The sequence below is a fragment of the Leuciscus leuciscus genome (genome assembly GCF_965113295.1).
Source record: "Leuciscus leuciscus genome assembly, chromosome: 5".
Taxonomy (NCBI): Eukaryota; Metazoa; Chordata; class Actinopteri; order Cypriniformes; family Leuciscidae; genus Leuciscus; species Leuciscus leuciscus.
In genome coordinates this window covers 43,003,159-43,024,832 of record NC_138729.1, presented here as the reverse complement: position 1 = coordinate 43,024,832, position 21,674 = coordinate 43,003,159, and the positions used below count along the sequence as shown (strand labels likewise).

General features: G+C 36.7%; 1 protein-coding gene and 1 long non-coding RNA gene across 14 annotated transcripts in view; both read left to right on the top strand.

The window, feature by feature from the left end:
- Positions 1 to 21,674, top strand: part of fbrsl1 (fibrosin-like 1) — a 301,880-nt gene that overhangs the window by 8,421 nt on the left and 271,785 nt on the right. The window lies entirely within an intron of this gene.
- LOC309499271 lies at positions 12,760 to 16,894 on the top strand. The gene is made up of 2 exons (XR_014206192.1): positions 12,760 to 13,600; positions 13,651 to 16,894. It is a non-coding gene; the product is annotated as an uncharacterized lncRNA (long non-coding RNA).

Below are 21,674 nucleotides of genomic sequence, written 5' to 3'. Positions count from 1 at the left end.
ATAGACTAAATAAAAATAGGTGTTGGGGTTCGTGTAAGTAGAATAAGTTGACGTAGTTGGAAAGTTACTTATAATCAGTTGAATGTCTGTTGGGGAACCATCACAATAAAGCGTTTGTAGATATTTTGGAATGTCTCATGCTCACCAAGGCTGCATTTATTTGATCAAAAATAGTAAAAAACTGTAATATTGTGAAATTTTATTACAATTTAAAATGACTTTTCTTATTTATTACATTTAACATAACGTATTCCTGTGATGGCTAAGCTGGTTGTGCTGCTTAATAGTTATGTGGAAACTTGATTTTCTGGATTCTTTGATGAATAGCAAGTTGAAAAGAACATTGTTTGTTTGAGGTAGAAATCTTTTTTAAATATTATAAATGTCTTTTATCTTTTGATAAATGTATGCATTCTTGCTGAATAAAATTATTCATTTCTTTCAAAATCTTACTGAGTCCAAACTTTTGAATGGTATGTGTATATAAAAAATGCACCATGAACTATTGAAAGTGATGTTTTTTTTTTTATAATATATAAGTGTAGTTCAGTTAAAGTTTTTATAATATATAAAGTTTTTTCAGTTTGTGGTGTGTTTTTCTAGCTGTGGATTTCCATTGAATATAATTCTAAGTCCTAGCTATTCTTCCATTTTACTGTTGCTGAAGTGTAGCCTCGAGCGTACAGATGATCTGTGGTTAGTGAACATTGACATGCAGCGTCAACACTTCTAGAGTAGACAACCTCAAGCTGTCACAGCATGACTCAGTGCTGGTCGATTCTATTGTAGAAATGCCGTTATTGTCTGTAGGCAAGTTCTGGATGGGGGGCTAATGCCTTGGAAATACTATGTTATAGAACAGTTGCCAACAATTTCACAGGTGTGAAATGAACCTTTTAGAACAGTGTGTTCTATAACAGTGGTTCTCAACTCTTATGTTGTAAGCACCAAAGAACAATGTCGATCCAAATAATTAAATATTATATATAATCATGAATAGTTTGTATAGAAAATGAAATAGGCCAATCTTTTTATTAACTGGATTATTTCTAAAGGGCTATATATATATATATATATATATAAACAAACTAAAGAGCTGCATGATTCTGAATAAATTGAGAATCACTTTTTAAAAAAAAATTTTTATATAGGTCCTGAGTCTCCTACAATTCTGAATAGACAACAAATTTAACAAAATAAGTAATTTACTATAGATTCTGACAAAATGTTAATCGCTTCAGACTATTTACAGACTATATCAGGCATTTCGTCTGTGCGTTCTGAGATGAAAGTCATTTATGATGTAGGACAAATTGTCACAGTGGCTTCCCTGATTTGCAGCAACTTCAGTTTTTATTACAGATATTTTGCACCAATTTCCCAGGAAGTGATGATTTTGTTCTGTTGAACATATAGCAGGGAAATTTGCTTTATTTGCAAATGTTTATGCTTTTATTTCATTTATTTTCATTGCTAATGACAAGTAATTTTTTTTAAGTCACTTGTCGCCACCTACTGGCATAATAATGTAATTGATGCCATCTTTATTTGAAATATCTCAGGGATGTGATTTGTTTTTTCCGGATTAATCCGGAATTCCGGATTTTTCGACCTGAAAATGTGACCTACGTGAATCATGCAGATCTGTAAAAAAAAAAAAAAAAAAAAAAAAAGATCTCACAGCCGTCACCATGGTAACCCGGGACGGAACCACAATCGCCGTCCCCGCGCAACAGGGCCACACCGGGCGGCACGTCACCATGGTTACAGATGGCAAAGAGATGCATTTTTCCTTCCTTTCCAAGTATCAACAAGGACGTATTTGCGTTCAGCTTGTTCACCTGCTCAATTTCACTGCTGCGCAGTGTGTACCTCAGTCTCTCGCGCTACAGTGGTATCGTGACAAGAACATCGCCGGATCGGATGATCTGGGTAACGTTAGCGTTATGTATTATTGCTTGTCTATATAACTGTTATAACCTATAAGTTACTAATTTGACTTTGTTGTCGATTGATTAGATGACCGATTTTGATTGATTTTCCACTATGGCAGGATGTTTAAGCTACATTAACTTACTTGTATTTGCTAGCTATATTATAATAAGATAGCTAAGTTAGCTAACGTTACTACTAGCCACCCTTCAGGGATGCAAACAGCGCGCTTTTCGGCGCCTCCCGCTTTTTTCACGTCAGTTTGGGTGACAAATTCATCTGAAGCCTATTTCATAGCTTAATGTGAGGGAGTTTAATGTGAAGTCTATTTACATCATTAAAGTTTACGAAAACTCGTTTTCCCTCCTCTGCGGCTGTCAATCATTCTCCATTCAGTATTCAAACAGCGCGCGCGCCTCTTCCGGTTACAGCAGCATAACTTACATGCACGGTAAAACTCTCCAATATGATATTCACATTATAATGCTTGATCTGTTGAGAAAATGCTGTGGATTTGCATACAATGACTTTATTTTGTTTGTTGTTTGCTGTTTTTAAACGACTCGCTACCGTGTGCCTGTTAGATCACACATCACAAGGACTATGAATCGGCATCAAACGCACAATAACTGGAATTTAAAACTGTGAAGAAACAAATGATAAATAAACTGTTGGACAGATAGACACTAGGATTTGTGCGCTCGACATTTCTTCGCTTTGTGCCGTGAACTTTTAAATGCGCACTTGTGCAGTGCAGCGCTGCACACTGTGACTCCATGTTGCTTTGAGCACATCATTCTGCACCCGCGATGCGCATACGCGCTTTGTGCGCTCTGTTTTGAAGCGTTTCATATTTTCATGGTTTTGCGCACTGAAAGATTATTAAAAGCCTATATTTTTGTATACCTAGCCTGCACAATACATTTAAAATAATTAAGTTTGTTTTAAAAAAAATGTAAAAAGATATATTTTATTTTTTAAATTCAAATAAGTTGTCATGTGTCTTAAAAAGTTGGATGTTGCACATTTAGCAGTATAGGTTTGGTAAAAATATATTATTTAAAAAAATTCAAATAAGTTATTGTCATTGTTGTTATAATTATTATTACTACTATTATTCTAGAATGGTGTTAATGGCGCAGCCGCAGTGGATTAGACACTTGGCTTTGATTTCCACTGCGACACATCCACCAAATAAGTTGTCATTTGTCATACTGTACAAAAAAAGTTGCATGTTGCACATCTAGCTGTAAAATAAATGAAAATGTATTTTTTTTGTTCAAATAAGTTGTTATGGGTCCTGCTTTACTATCCATATAGATCCGCCACCAGTTTGATCGGCGTGTGTGGGGGGGGGGGTCTCAGTATATTTTCCTGCTTTTTGTCCTTAGCCAATCACATGCCTGATATCTGTCGCTACCGTAGACATCAGTGTTTATATCATAATAATTGTAACACAGAAATAATTATACTGTGCAAAATTACTAAATCTTATTCACAGTATAACTCTTTTTTTAACACCATGCACATCCCGCTCTTTATTTTCTCATTCATGCACGTTTCTTTATCACTCCAAAGTATTAATAACTTTAAATAGTAGGCCTACTGTGCTACGTGAATAAACATGCCACGTTATAAACGATTTAGAAAAATCTCTAACGAAAGACACTGCTCAGCCTTCTATTTTGGCACAGATTGCCTTTCACTTAGTAGAACTAGCCTAATTAGACAAATGGAAACAAACCATGTGATACCCCTCATTGTTTGACTCAGACTACTAAATATGTGTTCACTTACAAAGAGGATAAACATGGTTTGACCACAATGTGATGTGTGTGGTGTATTATTGGCTGCTGAAAGCATGAACATGCAAACTATAAATCACACTTCTGCTGTTGTTTAAGCATACCAGTCTGTCATGTTAATAATTCTGCATATTGGTGGGCTAATAGAGTTCATGGTAATATCAGTTCATTTCAATGTTTGACTTAAGGACATTTTGATCACTGTTGTTGTATGATAAACAACTTGGGTTGTTTGTTGGGTCCTGAAGCAAAACCAGTTGAGAACTGCTGTTCTAAAGTATGGCTTTAGTTTTTGTATTATCTAGTTTGAATTGTTGTCTTGGAAATACTATGTAGGGTGTCTACAGCAGTGTGTTTTTTCCATATAAATGCCATTAGATGCAATACAGCATGTTTTTCTTGTGGTGAAATGGTTTTAGTTGGGGAGCAGCTGTTATGTTGATGTTGTAGGCTTTCGACTGAGCAACAGAGAGGCCCTCAGTGTCTGGCTGTATTGAGGCTGGAAATAGCACACACACACACACACACACACACACACACACACACACACACACACACACACACACACACACACACACACACACACACACACACACACACACACACACACACACACACACACACACACACACACACACACACACACACACACACACACACACACACACACACACACACACACACACACACACACACTGCTGCCACAGCACATGAGTGACACTGCACTGGAAATCAAAGAAAAACACCCTAGTCTGCAGGGAGGGACACAGTTGTGTTTGACTGCCGTCAGTTTCAGTCCACTGTATTGTTACTGGAAAATTGTCTCTTTTTGTCAGATTTGACCCTAGTGACGAGACATCAGATGACAACAGTGATGGATCCGGCTTTGCCACACTTCATGAATGCAATATCATGAATTCTGCTTTGCATAGGGTGATCGTATAACACTTTTTTTTGCATTGTTTCCTTGAGGTTCACTTTTAATGCTAATATTTCTTGCATCAATGTTTCTTGCATTTATATTTATATGATGCATTTTGTGTCCTCTCCCTCATCCTTTTACATAGTGAGGTCTGTAATACCTAGTGAAAGCTATCTGCTAGCATTCCCATTCTTCTCAATGCTTTCAGGTGTAGTTCATTGTTCCCAAACTTTTACAGTGGTGCACCCTGAGGCATTTAACAATAATATCCTTCTGCGTGCATTTTTTTTTACCTTTATAAAGGAAAAGTTTTCTAACCCTGTGTCATGTTTTGATACATTTTTAAAATTCAATCAATTTAATTATTAATATAATAAATAAAGCAATAAATTAAACTAAATCAATAATTTCAACCAAATGAAATCAGTATCAACAAAAGCCATCTTTGCACTGCAGTAGAACAAGCTGCATAGATGCATTTACACACACGGTATTTCTTTGTATCAAAGAGAGTTTGAATCTTAAATCGATCTCTATGCATAGTCTGTGTCTATATTTGTTATTCATGCTAGCTAGTGCTGCAACCTGACTTTGTGCATTGTTGAGAACGGCAATAATGTGGTGCATTGTTGAGAACGGCAGTAATGTAGTGCGATTTACTAAGAAAGCATACTCTGTATGCAACCTATCATATGCACGCTGCTTGTGTGAATGCCGACAGTTTCGACCACAGAAGATGATTTGGTAATTTGATTGGATATCATGCATTTGACCTTTTACGGTGCTACCATTTTCCTGTTTTTACACTAGAAGCAGCATTTTTTTTGTTAGAAATACATCCTCCATTTTAATGTTATTTTAAGGTGGGGTGGAATTAAATGAATGGCAAAACTCAGCATTTTGTTCACCTTCCCCCTACCCTGTCACCTCACATACCCCCAGGGGTACGTGTACCCCAGTTTGGGAACCACCAATGTAGTTAAAGCATTTAACAGGAATGGTTAAATGGCCCATGCTAACTGCCCTTTATCACATTAATCAGGCCTTTTTATTTTGCTACTGTAATTTTAAAGCTTAGTAATTATACCTCATTAAAGGTTTTGAATATGAAATGTGTAAGAACATTGTCATAACAACCATCCTGATTTCAAAAAGCTGTTTTTGCAGTTTTGTCTCCAATAGTGTTTTTGAAAGGTAAAGCATCTTTTCATAGTCTTTCATTTCAAACGATCAAGAAAAAAATAAATTTTGGACATGAAAAGCTTTGCTCCTTAAGTTGGACAATATGTAGTTTGTTAGTTTTTTTTATATCTCCACCTCCAACATCCTCACACGCACTATAACCTACTAGCCGAGACACCTTCTTTATGTGTACAGACGTGTATAGTCTAAGTCTCTGTAGCCATTAATTTACATTGTCTCTTATGCTCACCAAGGCTGCATTTCTTTTGATAAAAATACAATGAAAACAGTAATATTGTGAAATTTTATTACAATTTAAAATAATTACTCCAGTCTTCAGTGTCACATGATCCTTCAGACATCTAATATGCTGACTTGTTTCTCAGGATACTGCCGTTTTGATTAATTTAATGCATCCTGAACAGTTGGTTTTTCTTTTTCTTTTTCTTTTTCTTTTTCTTTTTCTTTTTCTTTTTCTATTTCTTTTTCTTTTTCTTTTTCTTTTTCTTTTCTTACATGTTTTATGTTATAACTCTTTAACACATTTTTAGTGAAGTGGAGGTTGAACGATTCAATTATTGTTGGATTCTTTTGTTATTGTAACTGGCTGATACTTTTTGATTTGGCAGTTTCTTTTTCCTAGAGGATACAGAAGGACCACCTCGGTTTGGTCTTAAGAGCTTTTCACTTCACTTTTCAAAGACGCTGGGCTCCTGCAGCCCATGTGAGACAAGCAGGGTGCCTTGGGCAGGATTATTCTGTACGCCTCCGCGTGCTCTTCCAGAACTGGCACACTGTCTGGCTGTTTATTGGTTTTGTAATGGGATCCATATCAGGAATTTTTGGCAGACATAAAGTAAATGAGCTAACACACATTTGGACCCCACAGGCTAAATAAGAGCCATTGTTTAGTGCAGAAAGCACAATAGTTTTTCTGTCTCAACGCCACTGCCTTAACGCTTCACAGAGCCAGAGAGAGATATAACAAAGCTTTGGTCAAAGTAATTGCTAATTGTGTGATTTCCTGACCTGAAGCTTTTGGAAAAGCGCAAAGCATGTCTGTTTAGTCTCGGAAATCACTGTGATTCTCACCCCTAGCTGTATGTTGTACTACACAACACCTAGTTATTTGTTGGTCTGCCTTCCATGGGGAAGGGGAGATGGGGTGGTTGGCACCAGCCCTGCAATAATCTCTCCAAACCCTGCTGACACATGGGTGTGGTACACGTACACACTTCACACGCAGCTTTAAAATGCCTTTGTGGTGTATGGTCCTTCGAAATCTTCCTAGAAATTTTCTAGAGTGCTGCTGGCAGAAATACGGTTCTTTAGCTTGTGATCCAGAGTGCTGACCGCATTGCGGGCATTCTTAAAGTTTACACGTCTATTCTCTTGGCTGCTGAATTCTCTGGACAGTTCATTCGGTTAAGACACCTGGAATAAATTTCACGTGTAGTTTCCCAAGGCAGAGGTGTTGGAGCAGTGGTTCCCAAACTTTTTCTGCCACAGTTTTTCCCCCATCTACACGCACCCACATAAAGACACTCTCAAACATGACCTTGCTTGCAAAATCCTCGAGGATTTCTTTGAATCACTGTAATTAATACTGTACTACAACTTCTCAATTTCAACGGGCTTCTCTTTGTGTTTGTAATGTTAGTGGAGTCTTAACATGTTCAGCTTCATACTGTCAGATGCTAATATTTGAAAGGACAAGTTCGGTATTTTACACTTAAAGCCCTGTTTACAGATCGTATCTGATGAAATAGAACGGTTAAGATTAAAATTTGGACACATGCTGCTGTCCCGAGAATTTTAGGTTTATTTCGCTCCCCCCCCACCCCCACAATGGTTGTCTATATGCACTGGAAGATTCCGTCCTAAAAACACATTAAACCTTCGTTTACAAAGACGTGAAACTCACCGAGTGGTCAGGGGGTGTTCACTGATATGTTCCATCAAAAATCGCTGAAAAAGATGCATTCCAACAGGTTTTATCGTAGTTTTTGTCCAACTCCATTGACTTAATAGGACGTGCTGTGAGACCGCAGCACCTTTACGGTATTACTCCGCCGCTTCTTCTTCTGCTTCTTCTGTGTATTCAATGAAATGCCCGTGGTTTGCTTGCAATTGGCAAAGGTGCATTATCGCCACCAACTGGGCTGGAGTGTCTATTATTCAAGCGCTCAACGGAAGAATCACGGGTGTGACGCGTTTGGCAAAATAGGTCCACAAAAGCGAAATAAACCTAGAATTCTCGGGACAGGAGCATGTGTCCAAATTTTAATCTTAACCGTTCTATTTCATCAGATACGATCTGTAAACAGGGCTTTAAGTGTAAAATACCGAACTTGTCCTTTAAGGCACACAACACATTGTGGTCTCTCTTCTCTACTCACCACTGTACTTGTAAATCCAAGGACTGGGTTATGCATCATCATATTTTCTTTTGTCTACAACTGGATGTGACTGCTGTCTCGAGGCTCCAGTCTACTAGATGTGACAAAGTGAACATTGCAAATCCATTTGTCCTTTGTGTCAGAAGTTGCACGACCGCTGGAGTACGTTAGAAATAGAACTGGGCATCAGTTTACTTTCTGGGATTTGTTGTGTCGTGTCTCGCTGCATCCAGTGTAAACAGCATCACTGATTATAATGGGTTCCATTTAGTTTTGTTGCATCACGCAGCTCGTGTGTTTACTGTTTTAGTTGTTTCGGTAGTTGTGACGTTTGAAGTAGATTCTTTGTCAGATTTACGTTTACCTGGCACTGGCTGTTCTTTTACAAACCTGTCGTGTCCATGTATTAGTATAGAACCATGCATAATTCATTTAGATTTTTACACGGCTCTCTACAGTATTCAATTCTAATTTTTCAATTGCGCCATCTAGTAGTCTGTTATTGCATGACAGTCAGCAACTGTTAAAACTGATAACAGACCACTCAAGCGGGTACTGCGAGTCATCTTGAGGTAATAGAATGTGTGTATATAAGCAGGATAATATCGCAGTGGGGTCTTGACCCCGAAGAGGTTTAATTTGCATAACAATCTCTCAAAATATTGAGAGTAAAATATGAGTATCCTCAAAAATAGTGATCGACCGATGTATCGGTTTACCGATATTTTTACCGATATTTAAGCATTTTCCCATAATCGGGTATCGGTTTTGTAATATCGGATTCGCCGATAAACGGCGCCATCTTGTGGCCGTTTTGAGAATTCCGCCATTGCAGCCCGCGTCTGAGGAGATCAGTCAACAACAACTCTCTGTGCACAGGTAAAACATATGTTCTGCTTGCTTTGCTTTAATTTTTCAACTTTATTTAACATAACAGACATGCAGAAATGAGATTTGAGACATGAATGCCTGATATAGCCTAGTTTATTTATGCAGCTTGGTTCTAAAAAATTGAGACGAACTCATGGAGTCACGTAGCGTAATCCGTCATGTCCTGCCCCAATAAAGACGTAACTTTACATGAATTAAATAAAACAGACATGAATGAGTGCATGTTGAAAATAAAAGCACTGAATTTAATTCTCTATCAGTTGTATTTGCTCACCATTAGTCTCGAGAAAAAAGTTCGTTCATATTGCTGAGCACTCACTGGGTTGATGATCAGGATGCTCACGGCCACTGAATGAAACTTTTGACAAGATTATCTTGTTTAAACATCCTAGATTATATTATTTACTACATAGCAATTATTTCGCTAATAACGTTACACATCTAAATATACCGCTTTGTGGAAATTAATTATTTATTATCTCCACGCGCGATCGCGGTTGAGTTCTGTGTAAAATAAATGCATAGATAAACAGCACTTTTGTCAGTTGGCATTTCATGATCTAGATTCAGTCTAGATCATGAAATGTCAACTGACAAAGTGCTGTTTATATAGTCTCGAAAAAAAAAAGTTTGTTCATATTGCTGCGCACTCACTGGGTTGATGACCAGGAATGCTCAAGCACGGCTACTGCATGAAACTTTTGACAAGATTATCTCGTTTAAACAACCTAAATTATATTATCATTTACTGCATAACCATTATTTCGCTAATACAAATCTAAATAAATACCGCTCTGTGGAAATTAATTATTTATTATGTCCACGCGCGATCGCGGTTGAGTAAGTTATATAGTTCTGTGTAAACGCATAGATAAACAGCACTTTGTCAGAAAGGATTTCATGATCTAGACCGACAAAAACATTATTAATAATTAATAACATACTAGTTGAAAAATGCAAATATGCTGTTTTGTTTGTTACTTTCCTGATAATGTTATATTCCAGCTAATATTATTCAGTGAATTAATATTACCCAGTGAATCCTCACTCTTTAAACCTATTAAACGGCACATAAACCTTCTAAAACTGTTTAAAATGAATTACATTTCAATACAAAATACAATACAAAAAATACCTCCAACATGTGGAACCACTTAAAGATACATCACTCAACTATCTTTGAATATATGTTAGAATAATTTTTGTGCTTTATTTTTTACCTCATCAAAGCTTTTATTTTTAAACAAAGACACTTAGTAACAATGCACTTTATTTTTTGGACTCAGACCCCTCTATTTATTTGTGTATAAATATAAAGTTTTTTATGTATGCAAGGAGGGAGTGATTGTTATAAATAAAATTGTTTGTTCAGTTCATTTGTGTTGTAATAATTGTGTCAAAACCAGAAGTATAACAGTAAATAAATATCGGTTCTGCATATCGGTAATCGGCACATAAACATGCAAATAATCGGTATCGGTATCGGTTATAAAAAATCAATATCGGTCGATCACTACTCAAAAATATTATGTAGCACAATTATTTTCAACATTATTGATAAGAAGAAATATCTCTTGAGCATCAAATCAACACATTAAAATGATTTCTGAAAGATCTGGTGTAATGATGCTTAAAATTCAGCTCTATCACAGGAATAAATTACAATTTTACAAAACATTTTATTTTAAATTATACAAATATTTCACTATTTTACTGTATGAGCCTTGGTGAGCATAAGATGCTTCTTTCAAAATCAAAAAATCGGACCGACGCCAAACGTTTGAACGGTAGTGTACATGACAGAATTTTTCTGTTCCTTTAAATTGAATTGATAAAATGTCAAGGACTTGACTAAAACAGAACTTATCTCAAAAGCTTTGGTAACACGATGCACTTGCACATTCTCAAGGTATCCAAATGGAAATCTCAAATAGTTCTGCAATAATCAGAAAGCAATGGCAGCAGAGTTTTACGCTCCGTCGCCTGCTGTATTTTCTCTTCCTGTTGCTGTCTGTCTATTTCCATCTGTCTCTCTCACTCTCTCTAAGCACCTTAAGTATGTGTGTTTATGAATGTGATGGCTTTTAAAACATCTTGTTAAACATAATCAGTTTGTTAGCAGACTGCTAAAAACAGCAGTGCTCACCGCTACCCACATACTCGCACAGATACACGCGCACACACACAAACAAACCCAGTGCAACTGAAAACCTGACAAGACGCCAAACTTGACACAGATTTATTTCAAAAGGCAAAGTGCTGTGTGGTACAGAACAAGGAACAAAGCAGCAGAGATGTTTAAAGGAACCGTTTGCCAAAAAACAGTTTTCTCACATCTTATATCATTACAAACATACATTCCAAATCTTTGAAGTCATATGATAATTAATTTACTAATAGTTATCTTCTCCTCTAGTGAGCTGCTGAAGTTGGATCTGTCTTTGTAAACAAATCATTAGACTGGTTTTCTGAATTGAATCCACTGATTTATTAAAAAAGATCCTCTAACAGTTTTCTTGAACATTTCTCTTTTTGATTTCCACAAAGTCATACCGGTTTAGAATGACATAAGTGAGAGATGGAATGACTCTGTATTGTTTGTCAAGATTGATGCATATGTGTTTGGCATTCACCCATTCTTTGTTATGAAGTTTTCATGCAGCTAAAATTCTCTTGTTTTCTTTTGCTTTCCCTAGGGCTGCATTTTTGGAGCATTAGTGAATTTTGTGATTTCCTCTCACTGCTTTATTCATCATAGTATATTGATTTCTCTTCTACGGTTTACAGACATTGGCTCTGCATAAGAACTGTCGAGATTATTTTAAATTTATAACAAACTAAACAAGTTGTTTGGTGGTCGTCTGGGGTTAAAGCGGCCGTTTTCACTGAACTCTCTGAGTAAACTGAGGATCAGATATATTCAGAAAACATAAATTTTAGCATCTCAAACCCTCTCTCATATTCATGATGTTGCTTCATTTTATCACCAGTTTATCAATAATTATATCTTGCTATGTTGTGAATAAGTTGTAAATATTTGATATATTGTTAGCTGTAATTAAAGTATGAATTGTGCAATTTCTGTGCTGGTTATAGTGTCATAAAATAAAAAATAAAAATAATAAAAAAGACACGAAACGAGTGGTTTGTGTGAGAAAACGAACAGTATTTATATCGTTTTTATAGACATATATATAGATATATACACTAGATGTCGCATTGGTTACGGTTTCGCAGTAGCCAATGCGACATCTAGTGTATATATCTATACCCGCCCGCGCTCTCAGATCATTTGGACGCAGCTGTGTTCAAGAGATAAAAACGATATAAATACTGTTCGTTTTCTCACACAAACCGCTCGTTTCGTGTCTTAGGCCATCAATGTGTACTTACGATGGGGAATTGTTTAATTTGGACGATGGGGAATTGTTTTAATTTGGACTCTGTGCATGCTTTTTGAGACAGTGACCATCGACCTGCATTATATGACTGACAGACAAGAACGGTTTGACCTAAAAATATCAAAATTGAAACTACTGCGGAAAAAAAGACACCTACATCTTGGATGCCCTTGAGGTAAGCTAAAACATACCAACATTTTATTTCAAAGTGAACTATCCCTTTATCTTCTTTGAAGGCGGGTACTCGCGGTTTGGTCGTGACATAACCCCTACAAACTAGCGCACAACCTCAACGTCATCGTTCTCAGCCACTCCCTCTGTTCGCTGATTGGACCGGTAAAAATTTTGCCGGAGAAAACCCACAAATATACCGCAAACCCAGTATGAAAAAAATGAAAATTGAGCGGAAGTACTTAGGAGGGCAGAGCCAGGCTAAAAAAAATTATATCTTAATTTTCATATGCTTAGCCATCAAACGTTTATTTTGGCAGAAGGCCCTTAAACCTTCAATTTTGGTGGACAACAGCCGGTTTACAAGCGCTTCTCATTACAAGTATGGGAAGATGGTTGGTACATGTTGCATTACCAAATGCAAATTATATAAGCAAACCAAACTCAGAGCAGATGAAGAGATTAGTTTGTGTGGAGCAACCTTTGATTTATCGCACTAAGCCATATCGCGATTCTGGCTTTATTTTTATTAATTGCACAACCCTAGCACCAGTGTTTACACTTTTTGGGTAAATCAACCAATCAAGTGTGCCACACACATCCTGAAAAGTGAAGCCAAAGCATTTTGATCACCCCCTGGTGGCTGGCTACAGCATAGATCATAAACCTCGCCCTTTCTATGTAATCGAATGAGTTGCGAGCCAAACTTTAAAAATCCAATTGCACTTCAAAAATTTTTTTTCAAAAGATGGTTTCTGTCATTTTAGGTAGTTTGTATGTTCAAGTGTTTGTATTTCTAACAAAATTTTTTTTTTAGTTAGTTATTTGATGCTATAAAAACCAGTGTAACGTCTGCGGGAGTTTGGGCAGGACCTTGATATCGCGGCTCTGAATGGCGTAATTGGCAACGACAATATATGTGATATTTTGGCTTTATTTTTCTACAGTGGAAGGAAGCAGAGACACGTCATCTATCTTTTTTTTTTAAAGTCTATGCAGTAAACGCATGACTAGACAGTCTCTGCATGATTAGCTGCGATAGGAGAAAGTACTTTTAGTTGTATTAAGTTGAACTCTGCAGCTGAGGCAGAACACACACACATAGACACGCTCATGTCGTGCTTGCTGATGCAGCCCTCTAGACTAGGTCATCTGCGGTCCCAGTCAAGCGATGGATGACCTTTCCCAGGACGCACGCCTCTCCTCCTGTACTGAATTTTAGTCAGTTCTTCTCTTCAGCAAAACCCCATCAGTATTCAGAAGAACGCAGGCATGACTGTGTGCTTGTGTATTCACCCTTGTAATGCATGTTTGTGAATGACAAAGATAAAAAGGACGTGAAAGAAAACAAACCAACAAGCCCCAAAGCAAAGGACGTCTGAGAGATTCTGCAGGGCACTGCCGAGAAAATGACAAGGACGGATCTCTAAATAGCATTTAGTGTTGTTTTACAGCTCCTCGCGAGCAAAGGAAAAATGGCAGGAAGGAAATCTGTGCATCAGTAGATTCAAATCTGTTTAATGCCTAGAAGGCGTTCTAGACTTGTACACTACAGAGGCTTTTTGTTCTGCTGTTTTTCTTGCTTTATTTCTCCATAGTGTTTTTGCATTACGTGCACAGCTTGATAACAGTGAGTTGCATGTTTTTTAGTTGCTGCATCCACTGCAGAAATCTCTAATGAATATTGATATATTGTTGTTTTGACAACTGTGAGGTCATAGTACTTTTTCTCTTTTCCCCAGAGAAACAGAGCAATGCCAAAGCATGACAGGCCTCTGCCGAACCCAGCATTCCTCTACTCTCGTAGACACCAAAGCTGCGTGTTTCTGTCCTTGAGGGTAGTAGCCGCTCTATTAGCGTGTTTATATTGAGGCTACACTATTTATTGTTGTTTTATGCTTGACTTAATAAAGTAATTGGTTCATTGTATACACTGTTGAGAGAATGGGAATGGAACTGATTTGTCATTTAGCAGATGCTTTCTTATGCAGAGCAACTTGTAACGCTACAGGGACAATTCAGTCTATGAGCAGTAAGGTTAAGGGTCTTGCAGGGACACTATAGTCCATTAATCACCGGAATTTTACCTTTGACCTTTGGGTTACAAGTTCAGACCTTTAAAGACAACATTAGAAATGCATTTAACTTCTGTAATGTGAGAAAATCTTTTTTTTCTTCTTCTTAGGCTGTATTTATTTGATCAAATATACAGTATAACAGTAATATTGTGAAATTTATTTTAATATATTTTAGAATGAAAAATATCTTCAGTGTCGCATGATCCTTCAGAAATCACTCTAAAATGGTGGTTTGGTGCTCAAGAAACATTTTCTTATTATCAGTGTGTAAAACAGTGGTGCTGCTTATTGTTTTTTTCAGGATTCTTTGATAAAGTCGAAAGAACACTATTTATTTGACAGAGAAATATATTTGTTCAATTTAATGCATTCTTGTATTATTAGTATTATCTTGCATTATTATCTAGTATTAATTAGTATTAGTATTACTTTTTTTTTATGGAAATTTAACTCCAAAAGCCAAGCAGAATATATAATTGTGAATATCTGAAGTAGAAAAGTTGCAAGGAATTATTAAATCAAACCTTTTTTTTTTGTATTTTGGTATAACATACACTAATAAACTGTGCAAAATTCAATCTGTTACTTTTTTAGGTTATTGAATTTCATGTCTTTAAACTAACATCACTCCTTAATCTCACAAAACATTTGGATTTGCTGCAAAGTAATGCTTCAAAATCTCTTATACAACACAAGCCTTTGCAAAAGTTGTCACATTAAACTAATTGTCTAAACATTTCACAAAGATGCCCTGTTTTGTACTGTGCACAGAGCAGTTAGTGGCTTCTGTGGAAACACTTAAAACCGAACATGTGACCTCATAATCATCACTTGAGATGATTGACAGCTGAAATGGCCTCAAGACGTGTAATAACAGGAGTCTCTATTAAGTCAGCCGTTAAGTGTGGCGATTAAGATTTTCTCCTGCTGGAATAATACTGACTGGCCTAATGCTGCCTGTAATGGACTGAATGTGCGTTTCTTTAAGTATCCATTTTTCAATCCTTCTTATGATGGTTTTTTGCTAGTGCAAGTGTGAGCTTTTTGCAGAGAGAGCCCCATGTTTGAAGTAGTTGCCAGACTTGACATCCAGAAGCAGTTTTGACAGGTTGAATGTCATATGTCTCTATTTCTCTCTCTCCTTGTCTGTCCTTCTCTTTGACTTTATTATTGAAACAGTGTTGTTTTTCTTTCTAAATATCAGTGCTTCTGTGTGCTTGCTGTCAGTTGCTTGACTTTCAGTGTAATTGAACTTCCAGATGCCAAGGGCAGAGACACATTAACATTCATTCATCTCTCTCTCTGTCTCACACACCAAGGCACCCCCACCTACATTCAATCTATTCATCATATAAAGCGATCGAGTCTCTTCAGAAAATTTGAACTTAACCGCTCTATTCGTATGGATTAGTTTCACGTTCTCTTGATGAACTTTTTGAAGTGACAAAGTGGTAGTTGCATGGACTGTCATTGGAGGGACTTTTAAAACTTAAAAAGATCAAATTATATTAAATATATCAAATTAAATATCACATATCTTTGTGTTTCAAAGATGAATGAAAGTCTTACGGGTTCAGCCTCATGTAGTTCCAAACCCGTATTACTAACTTCTTTGTACAGAACACAAAAGAAGATATTTTTAAGGAAAAAACTAAAATTAGACAAATTACATTTTATGTTATGGACATTTTTATTTATTTTTTTCATACAGGTTTGGAATGACATGAGCGAGTAAATGATGATTGAGCCATTTCTTTTGGTGGAGTACCCCTTTAAGTTGGCGAGTTAAGCAGAGAAACTACTCATGCTCTCGCGATCCTCTTGATACCGTTGAGTAGGAACACCAACTAGCAACCAACAGTACTGGGTGACCTTCAGAGATTTAATCGCACCTTCTACGGGTTTTTTTATTCTAATCTTGATTTAGATTTTGCACACGTTGAGTATTCTACACTTTCTCTTTCTCTTTCTCTTTCTCTCTCTCTCTTTCTCTCTCTCTCTTTCTCTCTCTCTCTTTCTCTCTCTCTCTCTCTCTCTCTCTCTCTCTCTCTCTCTCTCTCTCTCTCTCTCTCTCTCTCTCTCTCTCTCTCTCTCTCTCTCTCTCTCTGTTTATTGTCACACTTTTAAGATGTTTCGCAGCTGTAGTTGTGGTGTGATGTGGGTTTTGATTTCCTTCTCTGCTGGTCTGTTGTTAGATGAACTGCGAATGAGGTGCTTGATTTGAAACCATAAGCTATTTATTACATGCAAGAGGGAGAGATCATAAAGATTATTTCACTATAACGGTCAATGAAGAGAAGTATATGGCAAACACACACATATGCAGCGCACGCACACAGACACACACATGCACGATTGCACGCACATAGTACTTACCCTGAACTAAAAGACAACAGTAGCTGGCGACAACCGGCATCCTTGAATAATGCATTTTTGTAACACTTATCTTGTATTAGTCCTTGAAGAAAGGGGCGAGAGAAATCGCTGCGGATCGTCGCATGCCGTCCCTGAAGTCTAGGTGACCTGATGCGGCTACCTCAAAATTGTATGATGAACATAAATGCGTATGTGAATAATTTAGGGCTATAACTAATGATTATTTTGGTAATTAATTAATCTGTTGGTTTTTTGTTTGATTAATCTAACTGATCTCCATCTGTCGGTGGAATTTAAATTGGACTCTAGATGTGTGTGCGTTTTTCTTTTTCCGCATTTCAAGGGTCATTGCATCACCAACAACAGTCTCCCCAAAGGTAAGATAATGCGGAACGCAGTGGCCCACAGCGAGCTGTTTGTAAACGCTGATTTACCTTACGCTTAGAGACACTTAATGCACATGTGTGCACAAGCATGTTAACGCTCACTATTTGAATCTCCCCTTGAGGGAAGCACTGTAAACACGACGCCTGTGCACGCACACACACTTGGCTAAGCTTTATAAAACGGTCTTAAGTGTATTAAAACAGCATTCAAAAGCCTAGCAAAGCTGCAGGTTTAGTATAGCAGCTGTGGAGTGTTTTGACCAGAACTGTAAATCCTCAATTCTGGAAGGAACTTCATTCATTTGTTATCAGATTTATCAGGCGAGGAGTTGTCCGGTATCACTCGTCAAGAGCAGCCCTGTAAAGCTGAAATATAGAGAGAGGATGAAATTGTATATTTGAGCGAGTCCTGTCCTTGGGAGATTCTGAGCGCTCTGGGTTTGGCCTACAGCCTCACATCTGTTGAGCAGAGCACTGAAAGATCCAGCCCAGCTCTCTGTCTTTCTCTCTCACACATATATATCTGTGTGTGTATGGCATGCGGCATGACATGCAAAATACCGTCTCGCCAAATGATATACTGTTATACGATGTGCAGAAGGCAGTCTTTTTCATAATTGAAATCATCTTGGATCCTCGTAGCGTACTTGCTGCCACATGACTGTACTGCACTGATTTTAAAAAAGAAAAGCAAAAAATATTTATCCGTGCATGTATGCCTGCCATCCATCCGTCCGTCTGTGTTAATTTTTGCATTAATTAATTTGATTACATCCAATTCTGGGAAAATACAATAATTAATTTTTTCATATAAATATTCTGATCATCTGAAACAATAAAATGCTTTTCATAAATATAATATAAATCTATTCATACATATGCTACAATTCAAAAGTTTGAGGTTGGTAAGATGAATTATTTTTAAGAAGTCTGTTATGCTCACCGATGCTTCAGTTATTTGATCAATACAGTAAAAACCGTAATATCAAAATATTAATACAGTTTAGGGAATTATTTTCTTTCTATTTTAATATATTTTAAGTTAAATTATTCCTCTGGCAAAGCTGCATTTTCAGTGACGTTACTCCAGTCTTCAGTGTCACATGATCCTTCAGAAATCATTCTAATATGCTAATTTGGTGCTCAAGAAACATTTCTTATTATTATCAATGTTGAAAACAGATGTGCCGCTTAATATTTGTATGGACATTTTTTCCAGTTTTTTTTTAAGGAAAGATAGTTCAAAAGAACAGAAATCATTTAGAATAGAATTTCACTTTAAAAAATATATAACTTTTGATCAATATACTGCATCCTTGGCTTGCTGAATAAAAGTTTTAATTCTTAAAAAAGAAAAAAAATATTCCCAAACTCTTAAAGATGCTCTAAGCGATGTTGGGTGACATCATTTCTTGTTGACGTTCAAAGTATTGTCAAAAAGTCTAGCTTGACCCCCCCCCCCTCCATCATTCTTGTAGGTGATTGGCTGAAACACTGTTTGTTATGTTTCGTGGTCCAGGTTGGGCCAGTTTGTTTTTCTTGCCGTTTGTGGAGCCTGGGCTGTCTACAGAGACCGCGTTTTTTTTTTTTTTTTTTTTTGTGTGTTCAGGGGACAGGCAGCTAGCGGATAGTGAGGAGATGTTTGCTGTATGTGACAAAAAATGTTTTGTCCTAAAAAACGCGTGACATCGCTTGGATCACCTTTAACAGTAGTTTAAGTTGATTTTCTATCTGCTGACTCAGAGTTGGCTAACTTTGTCAGTTATATTCATTTGTAGACCTTTTTTCAACCTTTCACTGTTTCATTTAGTTCTGAGACTTGAGCGCCTGCTGTGATAACTACTATATAGAACCGGTTAACACTGTGATCTTTGTGCAGTCTTAACATTTATAATCTAGAGTAGAGAATCTTAGCCTCTTGGCTGAAACGGTAATGGTGGGTTTAATTCTTCAACACAAGTTCACCACAGACCATCTCTCTTTATCGCACCCACACACAGCCCCTCAGTTCTGTCAGAATGAAAAAGGGAGAAGTTTGGCCATCTGCTAGCAGTAGGAATTCACGACACACACAAGAAGCCATTGTTCGGGAGCACTCCTAAGCCACTGCGATTTGCACAGTCCCTCTAAAGCCTATTGTGAAGGAGTTAGCATGACGCTAAAGCTGTGATGGTTGCCTTTAAGGGTGTGAGGGGAAACAGTTGAGAGTGATTTTCCTTTAACGTTTTGGTGGGGATAGATACTGTCTGGACAAAGTTTACAACAACAAACATGTCAGCATTGGTGCAGAAAAGCTGATGTTTTATTTACACTCTTTTTAGACCCTAAAAATGCAAGTCTTGAAAAACAAGACTTGTCAATGTTGTCAATGTTTTTCCGAAGTACATTATTTCCCATTTAGAATGGTAAAGGGAAGGATGAATCATACACTCCCTTCCTTTCTTCCCCTTCCATTACCTTACCTTACCTTACCTTACCTTACCTTACCTTACCTTACCTACCTACTTCCTTCCCTTCCTTGAGCAGCAATTTTGATTTCACTTTGTCTCAAGGCTTTTCTTGTGTTAATGGGTTACTGTGTTATTAGTTGTCTTGGAAACTAGCTGAATTATAAAAGTTTACATTTTATTTCAGTTATTATTTATTTTATTTCAAGATATTTTTATTTTTAATTTTTTTTAAATAGTAATAACCCTTATGGGAGATATTTTCCACAATTAATGTTCATAAGCTGCCCCAAAGAACCATTGAAGAAGCTTTATTTATAAGGTTGTAGAATAGATGATGTTGATTTCAGCTTCGTTGAGACTCCAGCTGCTTCAGTGAAACATCCTTCAGCCAGATGCCAGCTGTCAATCAGTCCTTTTCTTCCTCGGTTTCTTTTTTTTCTTTCAATTGTCTGTTTTTTTCCCTTTTCATGTCTCTATTTCTGACTCTGTCTCTTGCTACCTGGTTCTGGCCTCTCTCTTTGTCTCTAGGCTAGAGTAAAGAGACTGACCTCCAAATGCAACCATTTTAATGACCTATTTTCATTGACCTATAGATTCAGCAGTAGTTTATGCCTCAAAGGTTTCACTTTCTCTTGTTGAATCGATTCATTTGACTTAGAAATTACAGGTTCTTTATTGTTAGAGGTGTTTACTGAGAGACAGTAAATGCTCCATGGTCTATTCGGTGAGACCATCTGTGGATTTATATCGAAATTCTAATAAAACTTTACAAGCTGTGAGAGCAAACCCCAATCAGTCTCTAGAGATACGTGGAACATTTTAGCAGAAGCCTCTGTGCTGGCAGGAGTTATGAGCCCTGGGCCTGTAGGTAAACCACCCCTGCAACCTCTACAGATCAGGCCTAATAAAACACAGTGGTTTCAGTTCATCTCCTCCAAGACCAGATAGATCGAGCTGTTTGCAGCACAGGGCATTGACTGAATTTCACTGTGCTGTTATATCAGTGGCCAAGAGTGGTGCTTTGGTTCTGATTACATTCTTGCTCCTCCTTTTGCCCCTGTGATGAACTCTAGAGTTATCTTTTCAAGCCTTGCCTATCTGCTTTGTTCAGAGGAATATACTTAGGATCATAGTATACAGCAGACTTGCCTATCTGCTTTGTTTAGAGGAATATACTTAGGATCATAGTATACACTCTGAAATCTGATTGGATGAGCCACATTCAAAGCTGTTTTGAATAAAATAGAAGATTTATGCACACATGGAAATTGAATTTTAACGTAGAAAGTAGCTTGGCGATTACATTTTTAATTGTCATACAATTCAGATGGGTTTTAAACCACTTGAATATTCGATTCTTTAAATGTTTTATTTTATTAATTTTTTTTACTTTATTTAGCTTAATAAAATATTTTAATTTTGATTATTAATATTTTAACTATACAACAATTTTTTATCTAAAGTATCATTTATTTATTTACCATTTTTTATCTTAGTATTATTTAAATACTATTGTGCTATTGTTATATTTTGTAATTGGCTTTAATTTTTGTTATATATATATATATATATATATATATATATATATATATATATATATATATATATATATATATATATATATACATATATATATACACTATTTCTTTTAGGCTTTTGTAAATTTGGTACTTTAACTGGA